The sequence below is a fragment of the Cryptomeria japonica genome, unplaced genomic scaffold (assembly GCF_030272615.1).
Source record: "Cryptomeria japonica unplaced genomic scaffold, Sugi_1.0 HiC_scaffold_174, whole genome shotgun sequence".
In the NCBI taxonomy this organism is placed as follows: Eukaryota; Viridiplantae; Streptophyta; class Pinopsida; order Cupressales; family Cupressaceae; genus Cryptomeria; species Cryptomeria japonica.
Genome location: NW_026728996.1, coordinates 182,501 through 197,500, shown reverse-complemented (window position 1 = coordinate 197,500; position 15,000 = coordinate 182,501). Strand labels below are relative to the sequence as shown.

The window sequence follows — 15,000 nt, the reverse complement described above, 5'->3', positions numbered from 1 at the left end:
CCGCGACGCGTCCGACAAAGAGAACGTTCCAAGGCGGCAGAGGAGGTTACCAGCCGAAGGATGCAGTAGCAATAACAGGTATAGTTCCGCGGCGGCCGAGAAGACTCACCGCATAGGAATCGGGATGCGAGGCGAGGGATGCGGCGGGAAGGCCCCGACGGCTAAACGGAAGAGGCTGCAGGGCCGCCTCGGAATGGTCCAAGCATCGGATGCGATTGGGACGACTACCAGTGCCAACCCCTTATCCCGCGATGCGTCCGATACACAGATAGTTCCAAGGCGGCCGAGGAGCCTCACCGCATATCAATCGGGGTGCGAGGCGAGGGATGGGGCGGGAAGGCCCCAACGGCTAGACGGAAGAGGCTTCAGGGCCACCTCGGAATGGTCCAAGCATCGGACGCGCTTGGGGCGACTGCCAGTGCCAACCCCTTATCCCGCGATGCGTCCGATACACAGATGGTTCCAAGGCGGCCGAGGAGCCTCACCGCATAGCAATCGGGGGTGCGAGGCGAGGGATGGGGCGGGAAGGCCCCAACGGCTAGACGGAAGAGGCTTCAGGGCCGCCTAGGAATGGTCCAAGCATCGGACACGCTTGGGGCGACTACCAGTGACAGCCCCCTATCCCGCGATGCGTCCGATACGAAGATGGTTCCAAGGCGGCCGAGGAGCCTCACCGCATAGCAATCGGGGTGCGAGGTGGGGGATGCGGCGAGATGGCCCCAACGGCTAGACGGAAGAGGCCACAGGGCCGCGTCGGAATAGTCCAAGCATCGGACGCGCTTGGGGCGACTACCAGTGACAACCCCTTATCCCGCGATGCGTCCGATACGAAGATAGTTCCAAGGCGGCCGAGGAGCCTCACCGCATAGCAATCGGGGTGCGAGGTGGGGGATGCGGCGAGATGGCCCCAACGGCTAGACGGAAGAGGCTGCAGGGCCGCCTCGGAATAGTCCAAGCATCGGACGCGCTTGGGGCCACTACCAGTGACAACCCCTTATCCCGCAATGCGTCCGATACGAAGATAGTTCCAAGGCGGCCGAAGAGCCTCACCGCATAGCAATCGGGGTGCGAGGTGGGGGATGCGGCGAGATGGCCCCAACGGCTAGACGGAAGAGGCCACAGGGCCGCCTCGGAATAGTCCAAGCATCGGACGCGCTTGGGGCGACTACCAGTGACAACCCCTTATCCCGCGATGCGTCCGATACGAAGATAGTTCCCAGGCGGCCGAGGAGCCTCACCGCATAGCAATCGGGGTGCGAGGCGAGGGATGCGGCGAGATGGCCCCAAAGGCTAGACGGAAGAGGCTGCAGGGCTGCCTCGGAATAGTCCAAGCATCGGACGCGCTTGGGGCGACTACCACTGCCAACCCCTTATCCCGCGATGCGTCCGATACACAGATAGTTCCGAGGCGGCCGAGGAGGTGGGGGATGCAGCGAGATGGCCCCAACGGCTAGACGGAAGAGGCTGCAGGGCCGCCTCGGAATAGTCCAAGCATCGGACGCGCTTGGGGCGACTACCAGTGACAACCCCTTATCCCGCGATGCGTCCGATACACAGATAGTTCCGAGGCGGCCAAGGAGCCTCACCGCATAGCAATCGTGGTGCGAGGTGGGGGATGCGGCGAGATGGCCCCAACGGCTAGACGGAAGAGGCTGCAGGGCCGCCTCGGAATGGTCCAAGCATCGGATGCGCTTGGGGCGACTACCACTGCCAACCCCTTATCCCGCGATGCGTCCGATACACAGATAGTTCCAAGGCGGCCGAGGAGCCTCACAGCATAGCAATCAGGGTGCGAGGCGAGGGATGCGGCGAGAAAGCCCCAACGGCTAGAGGGAAGAGGCTTCAGGTCCGCCTCGGAATGGTCCAAGCATCGGACGCGCTTGGGGCGACTACCAGTGACAACCCCTTATCCCGCGACGCGTCCGATACACAGATAGTTCCAAGGCGGCCGAGGAGCCTCACCGCATAGCAATCGGGGTGCGAGGCGAGGGATGCGGCGAGAAGGACCCAACGGCTACACGGAAGAGGCTTCGGGGCCGCCTCGGAATGGTCCAAGCATCGGACGCGCTTGGGGCGACTACCAGTGACAACCCCTTATCCCGCGACGCGTCCGATACACAGATAGTTCCAAGGCGGCCGAGGAGCCTCACCGCATAGCAATCGGGGTGCGAGGCGAGGGATGCGGCGAGAAGGACCCAACGGCTACACGGAAGAGGCTTCGGGGCCGCCTCGGAATGGTCCAAGCATCGGACGCGCTTGGGGCGACTACCAGTGACAACCCCTTATCCCGCGACGCGTCCGATACACAGATAGTTCCAAGGCGGCCGAGGAGCCTCACCGCATAGCAATCGGGGTGCGAGGCGAGGGATGCGGCGAGAAGGACCCAACGGCTAGACGGAAGAGGCTTCGGGTCCGCCTCGGAATGGTCCAAGCATCGGACGCGCTTGGGGCGACTACCAGTGACAACCCCTTATCCCGCGACGCGTCCGATACACAGATAGTTCCAAGGCGGCCGAGGAGCCTCACCGCATAGCAATCGGGGTGCGAGGCGAGGGATGCGGCGAGAAGGACCCAACGGCTAGACGGAAGAGGCTTCGGGTCCGCCTCGGAATGGTCCAAGCATCGGACGCGCTTGGGGCGACTACCAGTGACAACCCCTTATCCCGCGACGCGTCCGATACACAGATAGTTCCAAGGCGGCCGAGGAGCCTCACCGCATAGCAATCGGGGTGCGAGGCGAGGGATGCGGCGAGAAGGACCCAACGGCTAGACGGAAGAGGCTTCGGGTCCGCCTCGGAATGGTCCAAGCATCGGACGCGCTTGGGGCGACTACCAGTGACAACCCCTTATCCCGCGACGCGTCCGATACACAGATAGTTCCGAGGCGGCCGAGGAGCCTCACCGCATAGCAATCGGGGTGCGAGGCGAAGGATGCGGCGAGAAGGACCCAACGGCTAGACGGAAGAGGCTTCGGGTCCGCCTCGGAATGGTCTAAGCATCGGACGCGCTTGGGGCGACTACCAGTGACAACCCCTTATCCCGCGACGCGTCCGATACACAGATAGTTCCAAGGCGGCCGAGGAGCCTCACCGCATAGCAATCGGGGTGCGAGGCGAGGGATGCGGCGAGAAGGACCCAACGGCTAGACGGAAGAGGCTTCAGGGCCGCCTCGGAATGGTCCAAGCATCGAACGCGCTTGGGGCGACTACCAGTGACAACCCCTTATCCCGCGACGCGTCCGATACACAGATAGTTCCGAGGCGGCCGAGGAGCCTCACCGCATAGCAATCGGGGTGCGAGGCGAGGGATGCGGCGAGAAGGACCCAACGGCTAGACGGAAGAGGCTTCAGGGCCGCCTCGGAATGGTCCAAGCATCGGACGCGCTTGGGGCGACTACCAGTGACAACCCCTTATCCCGCGACGCGTCCGATACACAGATAGTTCCGAGGCGGCCGAGGAGCCTCACCGCATAGCAATCGGGGTGCGAGGCGAGGGATGCGGCGAGAAGGACCCAACGGCTAGACGGAAGAGGCTTCAGGGCCGCCTCGGAATGGTCCAAGCATCGGACGCGCTTGGGGCGACTACCAATGACAACCCCTTATCCCGCGACGCTGTCCGATACACAGATAGTTCCGAGGCGGCCGAGGAGCCTCACCGCATAGCAATCGGGGTGCGAGGCGAGGGATGCGGCGAGAAGGACCCAACGGCTAGACGGAAGAGGCTTCAGGGCCGCCTCGGAATGGTCCAAGCATCGGACGCGCTTGGGGCGACTACCAGTGACAACCCCTTATCCCGCGACGCGTCCGATACACAGATAGTTCCGAGGCGGCCGAGGAGCCTCACCGCATAGCAATCGGGGTGCGAGGCGAGGGATGCGGCGAGAAGGACCCAACGGCTAGACGGAAGAGGCTTCAGGGCCGCCTCGGAATGGTCCAAGCATCGGACGCGCTTGGGGCGACTACCGTTGCCAACCCCTTATCCCGCGATGCGTCTGATACACAGATAGTTCCGAGGCGGCCGAGGAGCCTCACCGCATAGCAATCGGGTTGCGAGGCAGATTATTGGGAAGGGAACCCCCTGGGATGCGGCTCAAGCAGTGCCCAAAGGGACTGGAATGCGGAATCACATCGAGAGACCCAAATGCTATACGAGGGCTCAAATCGAATTATCGATTTGGCCACGACATGGACGCATCGGAACGACTACCTTTGCCGAACCACTCGCAATTGCATCCATACCGAAACCAATAGACATTTCCGTTAGAGCCCTCGCATAGCATTCGGGAATCTCGCATGCCCCTCTAAATCGACCAATGCTGGCGCTCAATGAAAATCCGAGCGCTACCACCGTTCGAGCGCCAGCATTGGTCGAGTTAGAGGGGCACGGGGGAGAATGCTCCAGTCAACACCTCCCCTATATAAGTTATTTGTCCGATTCTCGCACAACCGTAGTCTGCCTCGTCGAATCAAACAACGGTCCCAGATTCCGACTTCCGTTCCGTAGAGACCCAAAAGCTAGATGGAGGCTCGCAAGAAAGAGAGTCGGCGCATAGCAATCGGGTTTCTCGAACGTTTAGGGACCGAGCTCACTTGCGGATAGGGCAAAATCCGCCAAGCAACCCAAAAGCTAGACGGGGGCTCGAATCGAATCGCCTAGGCGGCCACAACAACGACGTGTTGGATCGACTACCAGTGCCAAACCATTCAGCAAGACTAGTCTGTGTCGAGGCCGGATAGAGATTCTCAGAGAGCGCCCGCATAGCATTTAGGAGACCTGCCGCGTCCCTCACACTCGACAAATGGTGGTGCACGTTTATAAATCCGAGCGATCCCAACCCTTTCAAGCACCAACATCGGTCGAGATAGAGGGGCACGGAGGGGGCTGCGTGAGACAACACAGTCCCCTATATAAGTTATTTGTCCGATTCTCACACATCCGAAGAATGGTCATCAAATCGGACAACAGCCCAAACTTCCGACTTCCGTCCCAGAAAGCCCAAGAGCTATCTAAAACGTTCATGGCCGGAACTCGATCGCGGCTATACCAGTCCGCCAAGCAACCCAAAAGCTAGACTGGAGCTCTAGTCGAATCACCTCTGTGGCCATTGCAAGGACGTGTTGGAGCGACTACCATTGCCGAACCATTCCGCAGGTCGAGTCCATACCAAGGCCGCATAGAGATTCACGATGAGCTCCTGCATAGCAATCAGGAGACTTGCCGTGTCCATCACAATCGATAAATCCTGGTGCAAGATTTTTGCATCCGAGCGCTCCAACCAGTCGAGCACCAGCATCAATCGACATAAACGGGCACGGGGGGAGGATGCTCGAGAACACTACCTCCCCTATATAAGTTATTTGTCCGATTCTCAAGCAGCCGAAGTCTGGTCATCGAATCGGGTCAAAGACCACAACTTCCGACTTTACCCACAATGCAAGTCATCGAATCGAACATCGGCCCCCGAGTCGGACTCCATGCGTATGTCAGGTCATCGGACCCAAATTCCGCCTTCCTGCGCATGGCGGGCCATCAATATCAACTCGGTCATCGGACCCAAACTCCGCCTTTTTGCGTATGGCACGCCTTCAAATCGGTCATCGGACCCAAATTCCGCCTTCCTGTGCATGGCGGGCCATCAACATCAACTCGGTCATCGGACCCAAATTCCGCCTTTCTGCGCATGGCACGCCATCAACTCGGTCATCGGACCCAAATTCCGCCTTCCTGCGCATGGCAGGTCATCGGACACAAATTCAGACCTCGCCAATATGCCTACGTATCGAATCGGTCATCGGACCCAACTTCCGACTTCATCCATACTGTAGGGTCTTTGAGGTTGGCGCGGTGCGCTCAACCCAGGGAGTCGACCCATCGAAGCATACACCTCCCCTATATAAGCTATTTGTCCGATTCCCACACCTGTGTAGTTTGCACCTCTGACCAGGACATCGACCCCAACTTCCGAACTCGACTGCAACGACGGCACCAGCGCCTTGGTGCGCACCTTGCGACGCACAGTCCCAACATTCGCCTTCCTGCACATGGCAGGTCATCGGACCCAAATTCCGACCTCGCGAGTATGCCTACATATCGAATCGGTCATCGGACCCAACTTCCGACTTCATCCATACCGTAGGGTCTTTGAGGTTGGCGCGGTGCGCTCAACCCGGGGAGTCGACCCAACGAAGCATACACCTCCCCTATATAAGCTATTTGTCCGATTCCCACACCTGTGTAGTTTGCACCTCCGATCAAGACATCGACCCCAACTTCCGAACTCGCCTCCAACGACCGAACCAGCGCCTTGGTGCGCACCTTGCAACGCACAGTGCCAACATTCGCCTTCCTGCACGTGGCAGGTCATCGGACCCAAATTCCGACCTCGCGAGTATGCCTACATATCGAATCGGTCATCGGACCCAACTTCCGACTTCATCCATACCGTAGGGTCTTTGAGGTTGGCGCGGTGCGCTCAACCCGGGGAGTCGACCCAACGAAGCATACACCTCCCCTATATAAGCTATTTGTCCGATTCCCACACCTGTGTAGCTTGCACCTCCGATCAGGACATCGACCCCAACTTCCGAACTCGACTAAAAAGACCGCACCAGCGCCTTGGTGTGCACCTTGCAACGCACAGTGTCAACATTCGCCTTCCTGCACATGGCAGGTCATCGGACCCAAATTCCGACCTCATGAGCATACCTACTAATCGAATTGGTCATCGGACCCAACTTCCGACTTCATCCATACCGTAGGGTCTTTGAGGTTGGCGCGGTGCGCTCAACCTGGGGAGTCGACCCATCGAAGCATACACCTCCCCTATATAAGCTATTTGTCCGATTCCGACACCTGTGTAGTTTGCACCTCCGCTCAGGACATCGACCCCAACTTCCGAACTCGCCTGCAACGACCGAACCAGCGCCTTGGTGCGCACCAAAAGTGCGCACTTTTGGAGGGCACTTTTGTGCGCTCCAAAGGTGCGCACTTTTGGAGGGCACTTTTCTGCGCTCCAAAGGTGCGCACTTTTGGAGGGCACTTTTTGGAGGGCACTTTTCTGCGCTCCAAAGGTGCGCACTTTTGGAGGGCACTTTTTGGAGGGCACTTTTCTGCGCTCCAAAGGTGCGCACTTTTGGAGGGCACTTTTTGGAGGGCACTTTTCTGCGCTCCAAAGGTGCGCACTTTTGGAGGGCACTTTTTGGAGGGCACTTTTCTGCGCTCCAAAGGTGCGCACTTTTGGAGGGCACTTTTTGGAGGGCACTTTTCTGCGCTCCAAAGGTGCGCACTTTTGGAGGGCACTTTTCTGCGCTCCAAAGGTGCGCACTTTTGGAGGGCACTTTTTGGAGGGCACTTTTCTGCGCTCCAAAGGTGCGCACTTTTGGAGGGCACTTTTTGGAGGGCACTTTTCTGCGCTCCAAAGGTGCGCACTTTTGGAGGGCACTTTTTGGAGGGCACTTTTCTGCGCTCCAAAGGTGCGCACTTTTGGAGGGCACTTTTGTGCACTCCAAAGGTGCGCACTTTTGGAGGGCACTTTTCCTGTGCTCCAAAGGTGCACACCTAGGTGAGCACCTTCGACCACACCTTGTAGCACACCAAACTCTGACTTTCGACTTCATCCGCAATGCAGGGTCTTTGAGGTTGGCGCAATGCGCACAACCAGGGGAGTCGACCCATCAAACCCAACACCTCCCCTATATAAGCTATTTGTCTGATTCTCATACATGCGTAGCCTGCAGGAGCAATTAGGACATCGACCCCAACTTTCGGCTTCTAAACGAAAACAAGGTCTTTGAGGTTGGTGTAATGCGAACAACTAGGGGAGTCAACCCATCAAACCCAACACCTCCCCTATATAAGCTATTTGTCTGATTCTCATACATGTGTAGTCTACAGGAGCAATTAGGACATCGACCCCAACTTTTGACTTCTTAACGAAAACAAGGTCTTTGAGGTTGACGTAATGCGCACAACCAGGGGAGTCGACCCATCAAACCCAACACCTCCCCTATATAAGCTATTTGTCCGATTCTCATACATGTGTAGCCTGCAGGAGCCATTAGGACATTGACCCCAACTTTTGACTTCTTAACGAAAACAAGGTCTTTGAGGTTGGCGTAATGCGCACAACCAAGGGAGTTGACCCATCAAACCCAACACCTCCCCTATATAAGCTATTTGTCTGATTCTCATACATGTGTAGCCTGCAACAACGATTAGGACATCCACCCCAACTTCTGAATTCGTCTGCGTTGACCGCACCAAAGGTGCACGCCTTGGTGCTCACCAAAATCCGACTTCCGACTTCTTCTGCTATGCGGGGTCTTTGAGGTTGGCGCAGTGCGCACAACCAGGGGAGTCAACCCACCGAATGCAACACCTCCCCTATATAAGCTATTTGTCTGATTCTCATACATGCGTAGACTGCAGCAATGATTAGGACATCCACCCCAACTTTTGACTTCTTAAACAAGACAGGGTCTTTGAAGTTGGTGCAGTGCACACAACCAGGGGAGTCGACCCATCAAACGCAACACCTCCCCTATATAAAGCTATTTGTCCGATTCTCATACGTGTAGTCTGCAGCAGCGATTAGGACATCGACCCCAACTTCCGAATTCGTTTGCATTGACCGCACCAAAGGTGCACGCCTTGGTGTGCACCCTGGAGTGCACTTTGGTGCTCACCTCGGTGCACACTTTGGTGTGCACCTCGGTGTGCACCAAAGGTGCGCACCTTGGAGCGCACCAAAGGTGTACACTTTGGAGCGCACCACATAGGGTCTTTGAGAGGTTGGCGCAGTGCGCACACCAAGGTGGGTGTTGAGGTGCGTGCCGAGGTGGGTGGGTGCTAGGGTGCGCTCCATGGTGGGTGCCAGGGTGGGTGCGTGCTAGGGTGGATTCCAAAGAGGGTCATAGGGTGGGTGCCAAGGTGGGTTGGTGATATAGTGGGTTCAAAGGTGGGTACTAGGGTGGGTTCCAAGGTGGGTCACAAGTTGGGTGCCAGGATGCGTGGGTGTTAGGTTGGGTGCCAAGGTGGGCTCCTGCGTGGGTGGGTGCTAGGGTGGGTTTCAAGGTGGACGCGAGGGCGGGTGCCAAGGTGGGTAACAAGTTGGGTGTTAGGATGGGTGAGTGCTAGAGTGGGTGCCAAGGTGGGTGGGTGCTAAGGTGGATGCCAAGGTGGTTCACAGGGTGGGTGGGTTCTAGGGTGAGTTCCAAGGTGGGTCACAGGTTCAGTGCTAGGGTGGGTGTCAAGGCGGGTGTCGAGGTGCCTGGGTGCTAGGGTGTGGATGCCAATGTGGGTCATAGGGTGGGTACTAGGGTGGGCTGCAATGTGGGTGCCAAGGTGGGTAACATGCTCGGTGGGTTCTAAATTGGGTGCCAGGGTGGGTGTGCACCCACCTTGCCCGAGGTGGGTGCCAAGGTGCCAGTGTGGGTGGGTGCTAAGGTGGATGCCAAGGTGGGTGAGAAGGTGGGTGATAGGTTGAGTGGTAGGATGGGTGGGTGCCAAGATGGGTCACAGGGTGGGTGCAAGGGTGGGTAGGTGCTAGGGTTGGTGTCAGGGTGGGTGGGTGCTAGGTTGGGTTCCAAGGTGGGTGCGAGGGTGAGTGTCAAGGTGGGTCACAGGTTAGGTGCTAGGATGGGTGAGTGCTAGGGTGCAAAGGTGCCAGGGTGGGTGCTAGGATGGGTCGATGCTAGGGTGAGTGGCAAGGTGGGTCCACAAGTGTCAAGGTGGGTGCCGAGGTGGGTGCCAAGTCGGCGACTGCTATGGTGGATGCCAAGGTGGGTCACGGGGTGGGTGCCAAGTTGCTAGGTTGGGTTCCAAGGTGGGTGCCAACGTGGGTGCTAGGGTGCGTGGGTTAAAGGGTGTGTCACAACGTGGGTGCCAGGATGGGTGCGCACCCACACTGGCCAAGACGGGTGCGGGTGCAAGGTTGGGTTCCAAGCCCGGTCACAGGCTGGGTGCTAGGATGGGTGGGTGCCAAGGTGGGCACCAGGGTGGGTGCACCCACCCTGGCCAAGGTGGGTCACGGGGTGGGTCCTAGGGTGGGTAACGGGGTGGGTACTAAGGTGCGTGCCAAGGTGGGTCATAGGGTGGGTGCCAAGGTGGGCACCAGGGTGGGTGTGCACCAACCCTAGCCAGGGTAGGTCACGGGGTGGTTGTCGGGGTGGGCGTCAAGGAGCCAAGGTGGGTGGCAAGTAGCCAAGTTGCGTGCCAAGGTGGGTGTCGGGGTGGGTGCCAAGGATCCAAGGTGGGTGCCAAGGAACCAAGGTGGGTGTCTGGGTGGGTGCCGAGGTGGGAGCCAGGGTGGGTCCCAAGGTGAGTGCAAAGGTGGGTGCCAGGGTCAAGGTGAGTGCCAATGTGGGTTCCAAGGTGCCAGGGTCAGGGTGAGTGCCAATGTGGGTTCAAAGGTGCTAAGTTGGGTGCGAGGTTGGGTGCGAGGGTGGGTGGGTGCCAAGGTGTGCTAGGTGGAAGCCCGGGTGGGTCGGCATCCCATGGGTGTCGAGTTGGGTGCCTGATGGGTGCTTCTTGTCAAGTTTTAGTCGTCGGGACTCATTTCGAGCCTTAGAGGTCGTTTCTTGTCCGGTTGCCCTGTCTTCGACCTGGGAACCCAATTTTGGTCCTCGGGTCCCATTTTTTTTTGTCTCGCATCCCACTTTTGGCCTGTGGCCTTTTCGGGGTCGATTCTCGTTTTGGGCATCAGAGCATGTTTCTTCTCCTAAAACCCAATATTTGTTTATTAAGTCTCGGAACACATTTTTGTTCTCGTGGACCCATCATGGGTCTTGGAACGCATTTGTGGTCCTTGGGTCCCATTTTGCATCCCGAAACTTGTGTTTTGGTGCTTGATCCCTATTTTGGGTGCCCACCTTGCACCAAGTGCGCACCCGGGGCAAACCGAGCGCCTTGGTGCACCGGGGCAAGATCGAGCGTGCACCCGAGGCGCCCCGAACATGCACCAAGGTGCACTCGGCCCACATGTGAGCGCAGGTCGTTGCGCCCGAGGTGGTGTGTGGGCACCGCGTTGCAGACGGGACACTGCACGCACACGACGCCCCCTCCAGGTGCACGCACGTAGGCCGGGCCGGGTGCACACCCGACGCCCTAGCAAGGTGCGCGCACCCGGGCAGGGCTCACACTTGGCGAACGGGGCGCACTTCGCGAGGGAGGGTGTGCACCTCGACGGGGGTGGGTGGCCGGGGTGGATTCGCACGTGGGTCGCGGTTTGCTAAGTACACACTGCGACAAGCTCATAACGGGTGCGATCATACCAGCGTTAGTGCACCGGATCCCATCAGAACTCCGCAGTTAAGCGCGCTTGGGCCGGAGTAGTACTGGGATGGGTGACCTCCCGGGAAGTCCCGGTGTTGCACCCTTTTTTAGTTTTTCGCCGGGCGTCGCAATGCTATTTGAATAAACCTTTTGCCCGTTTGCGTTCTCGTCGGGGCCGGGCCGGGCCGGGGTGCGCTGCCCGCACTACCGCAGCGCGCGGGGGCGACACCGAGCGCGCACCCGAGGCGCCCCGAGCACACAGGCCACGGTGCAACCCGGGCGTTGTGCGCGCACCCCGGTGCGCCCGAGGTGCTGCGCGCGCACCCAGGTGAAATCGGTGTGCACCTCGGCCAGTGCGCGCTCGGTCGAGTCGCGCACGTTGGCCAAGGTGCACGGTGATGTTTCTTACTCTAAGGTTCCGCACCAGACGCCCGGGACAGGTGAGCGAAGCTGGGCGGGGCCGGGTGCGCGGCCGGGGCAGGTGCACGCAGCTGGAGAGAGCTTTGGAGCACACTTCGGAGCGCACCAATGATGCGCTCCATTCAAAAGTTTCCTGAAAAGGCAAAAAAAGTTGAGATTATAGAATTTCCCACTTGAGAGATTGTAAAAAAAAAAAATTTAAAATGAAGGAAACGCGGGTGCCAAGGTGTGCGCAGCCCAGCCAAGGTGTGCGCACCAAGGCGCCCACCCTGGCGAAGGTGCACGCAAGGTGCGCACCCGAGGCAAACCGGACAATTAACCCAACTTTCGACTTCGCGCGCACCTTGGAGCGCACTTCGGAGCGCTCCTTGGTGCGCACCAATCTTGGGCACCTCGGAGTGCACCATGGCGCCCACCAAGGTGCGCACCCGGGGCAAACCGAGCTCCGACTTCGTGCGCACCTTGGAGCGCACGAAAGGTGCGCACCATGGCGCCCACCAAGGTGCGCAGCCCAGCCAAGGCGTGCGCATCAAGGTGCGCACCCTGGCGAAGGTGCGCACCCGGGGCAAACCGAGCTCCGACTTCGTGCGCACCTTGGAGCGCACAAAAGGTGCGCAACCCAGCCAAGGTGTGCGCACCCCGGTCAAACCGAGCTCCGAATCGTGCGCACCAGAGGTGCACGCCATCGTGCGCACCTTGGAGCACACTTCGGAGCCCTCCTTGGTGCGCGCCGATGTTGCGCACCTCGGAGCGCACCCGGGGAAAACAATGCAATTAACCCGACTTTCGACTTCGTGGGCACCTCGGAGCGCTCTCGGGTTCGCACCTCGGAGCACACCGAGGTGCGCACCTTTGATGCGCTGCCTTCACCAATTTCCAGAAAAGGCAAGAAAACATTGAGAAGGTGTGCGCACCGAGGTGCCCACCCTGGCGAAGGTGCACGCGAGGTGCGCACCCGGGGCAAACCGGGCTCCGACTTCGTGCACGCCGCACCTTGGAGCACACTTCGGAGCGCTCCTTGGTGCGCACCAGGGCGCGCAACCCAGCCGAGGTGCCCACCCCGGCGAAGGTGCACGCGAGGTGCGCACCCGGGGCAAACCGGGCTCCGACTTCGTGCACGCCATGGTGCCCACCGCGGCGAAGGTGCACGCGAGGTGCGCACCCGGGGCAAACCGGGCTCCGACTTCGTGCACGCCGCACCTTGGAGCACACTTCGGAGCGCTCCTTGGTGCGCACCATGGTGCCCACCAGGGCGCGCAACCCCGCCGAAGGTGCACGCGAGGTGCGCACCCGGGGCAAACCGGGCTCCGACTTCGTGCACGCCGCACCTTGGAGCACACTTCGGAGCGCTCCTTGGTGCGCACCATGGTGCCCACCAGGGCGCGCAACCCCGCCGAAGGTGCACGCGAGGTGCGCACCCGGGGCAAACCGGGCTCCGACTTCGTGCACGCCATGGTGCGCACCGCGGCGAAGGTGCGCACCCGGGGCAAACCGGGCTCCGACTTCGTGCACGCCGCACCTTGGAGCACACTTCGGAGCGCTCCTTGGTGCGCACCAGGGCGCGCAACCCAGCCGAGGTGCCCACCCCGGCGAAGGTGCACGCGAGGTGCGTACCCGGGGCAAACCGGGCTCCGACTTCGTGCACGCCGCACCTTGGAGCACACTTCGGAGCGCTCCTTGGTGCGCACCATGGTGCCCACCAGGCCGCGCAACCCAGCCAAGGTGTGCGCACCAAGGTGCACGCGAGGTGCGCACCCGGGGCAAACCGGGGTCCGACTTCGTGCACGCCGCACCTTGGAGCACACATCGGGGCGCTCCCGGGTTCGCACCGGCGTTGCGCACCGTGGTGGGCACCTCGGAGCACACCAAGGTGGGCAGCGAGGTGCGCACCTTTGATGCGATGCCTTCACTAATTTCCATAAAAGGCAAAAAAAAAACGAGATTTTAAAATTTCCGTTTTGAAAGATAGTGAGAAAAAGGGAATGCTGGTGCCATCTTGAGCCCGCCCTGGTGCGCAGCCCAGCCAAGGTGTGCGCACCAAGGTGCCCACCCTGGCGAAGGTGCGCGCCCGGGCAATTAACCCAACTTCCAACTTCGCGCGCGCCAGGGTGGGAGCGCACCCAACAACCGGGCCTGGGAAGAGCCAATGCGAGAAACCCCACCAAACGCTCTGACAAAAAAAGAGGGGGCGCTCCAGTAACCCCGCTTCGGAGCGCACCCTGGGCAAACCCAGCCAAGGTGCCCACCCCGGCCAAGGTGCAGGCGAGGTGCGCACCCGGGGCAAACCGGGCTCCGACAACGTGCACGCCGCACCTTGGAGCACACTTCGTAGCGCTCCCGGGTGCGCACCTCAGAGCACACCAAGGTGGGCAGCGAGGTGCGCACCTTTGATGCGCTGCCTTCACTAATTTCCAGAAAAGGCAAAAAAAAAAGGAGATTTTAAAATTTCCGTTTTGAAAGATAGTGAAAAAAACGGAACGCGCGTGCCATCTTGAGCCCGCCCTGGTGCGCAGCCCAGGTAAGGTGCCCACCCTGGCAAAGGTGCGCACCCGGGCAATTAACCCTACTTCCGACTTCGTGCGCGCCAGGGTGGCAACCGGGCCTCGGAAGAGCCAATGCGAGAAACCCCACCAAACGCTCCGACAAAAAAAGAGGCGGCGCTCCAATAACCCCGCTTCGGAGCGCAGCCGGGGCAAACCCAGCCAAGGTGCCCACCCCGACGAAGGTGCACGCGAGGTGCGCACCCGGGGCAAACCGGGCTCCGACAACGTGCACGCAGCACCTTGGAGCACACTTCGAAGCACTCCCGGGTGCCCACCGGCGTTGCGCACCGTGGTGGGCAGCGAGGTGCGCACCTTTGATGCGCTGCCTTCACTAATTTCCAGAAAAAGGCAAAAAAAAATGAGATTTTAAAATTTCCGTTTTGAAAGATAGTGAAAAAAAAGGAACGCGGGTGCCATCTTGAGCCCGCCCTGGTGCGCAGCCCAGGCAAGGCATGCGCACCAAGGTGCCCACCCGAGGTGCACACCCGGGGCAAACCGGGCTCCGACTTCGTGCAGGCCGCACCTTGGAGCACACTTCGGAGCGCTCCTTGGTGCGCACCATGGTGCCCACCAGGGCGCGCAACCCAGCCAAGGTCTGCACACCAAGGTGCCCACCCCGGCGAAGGTGCACGCGAGGTGCGCACCCGGGGCAAACCGGGCTCCGACTTCGTGCACGCCATGGTGCCCACCGCGGCGAAGGTGCACGCGAGGTGCGCACCCGGGGCAAACCGGGCTCCGACTTCGTGCACGCCGCACCTTGGAGCAC

General features: G+C 60.0%; 1 non-coding gene across 1 annotated transcript; it reads left to right on the top strand.

The window, feature by feature from the left end:
- The first annotated feature begins 11,256 nt into the window (after nt 1–11,256).
- LOC131867569 (5S ribosomal RNA) lies at nt 11,257–11,375 on the top strand. Its single transcript, XR_009366121.1, has one exon. It is a non-coding gene; the product is annotated as a 5S ribosomal RNA (ribosomal RNA).
- The last annotated feature ends 3,625 nt before the right edge of the window (nt 11,376–15,000 follow it).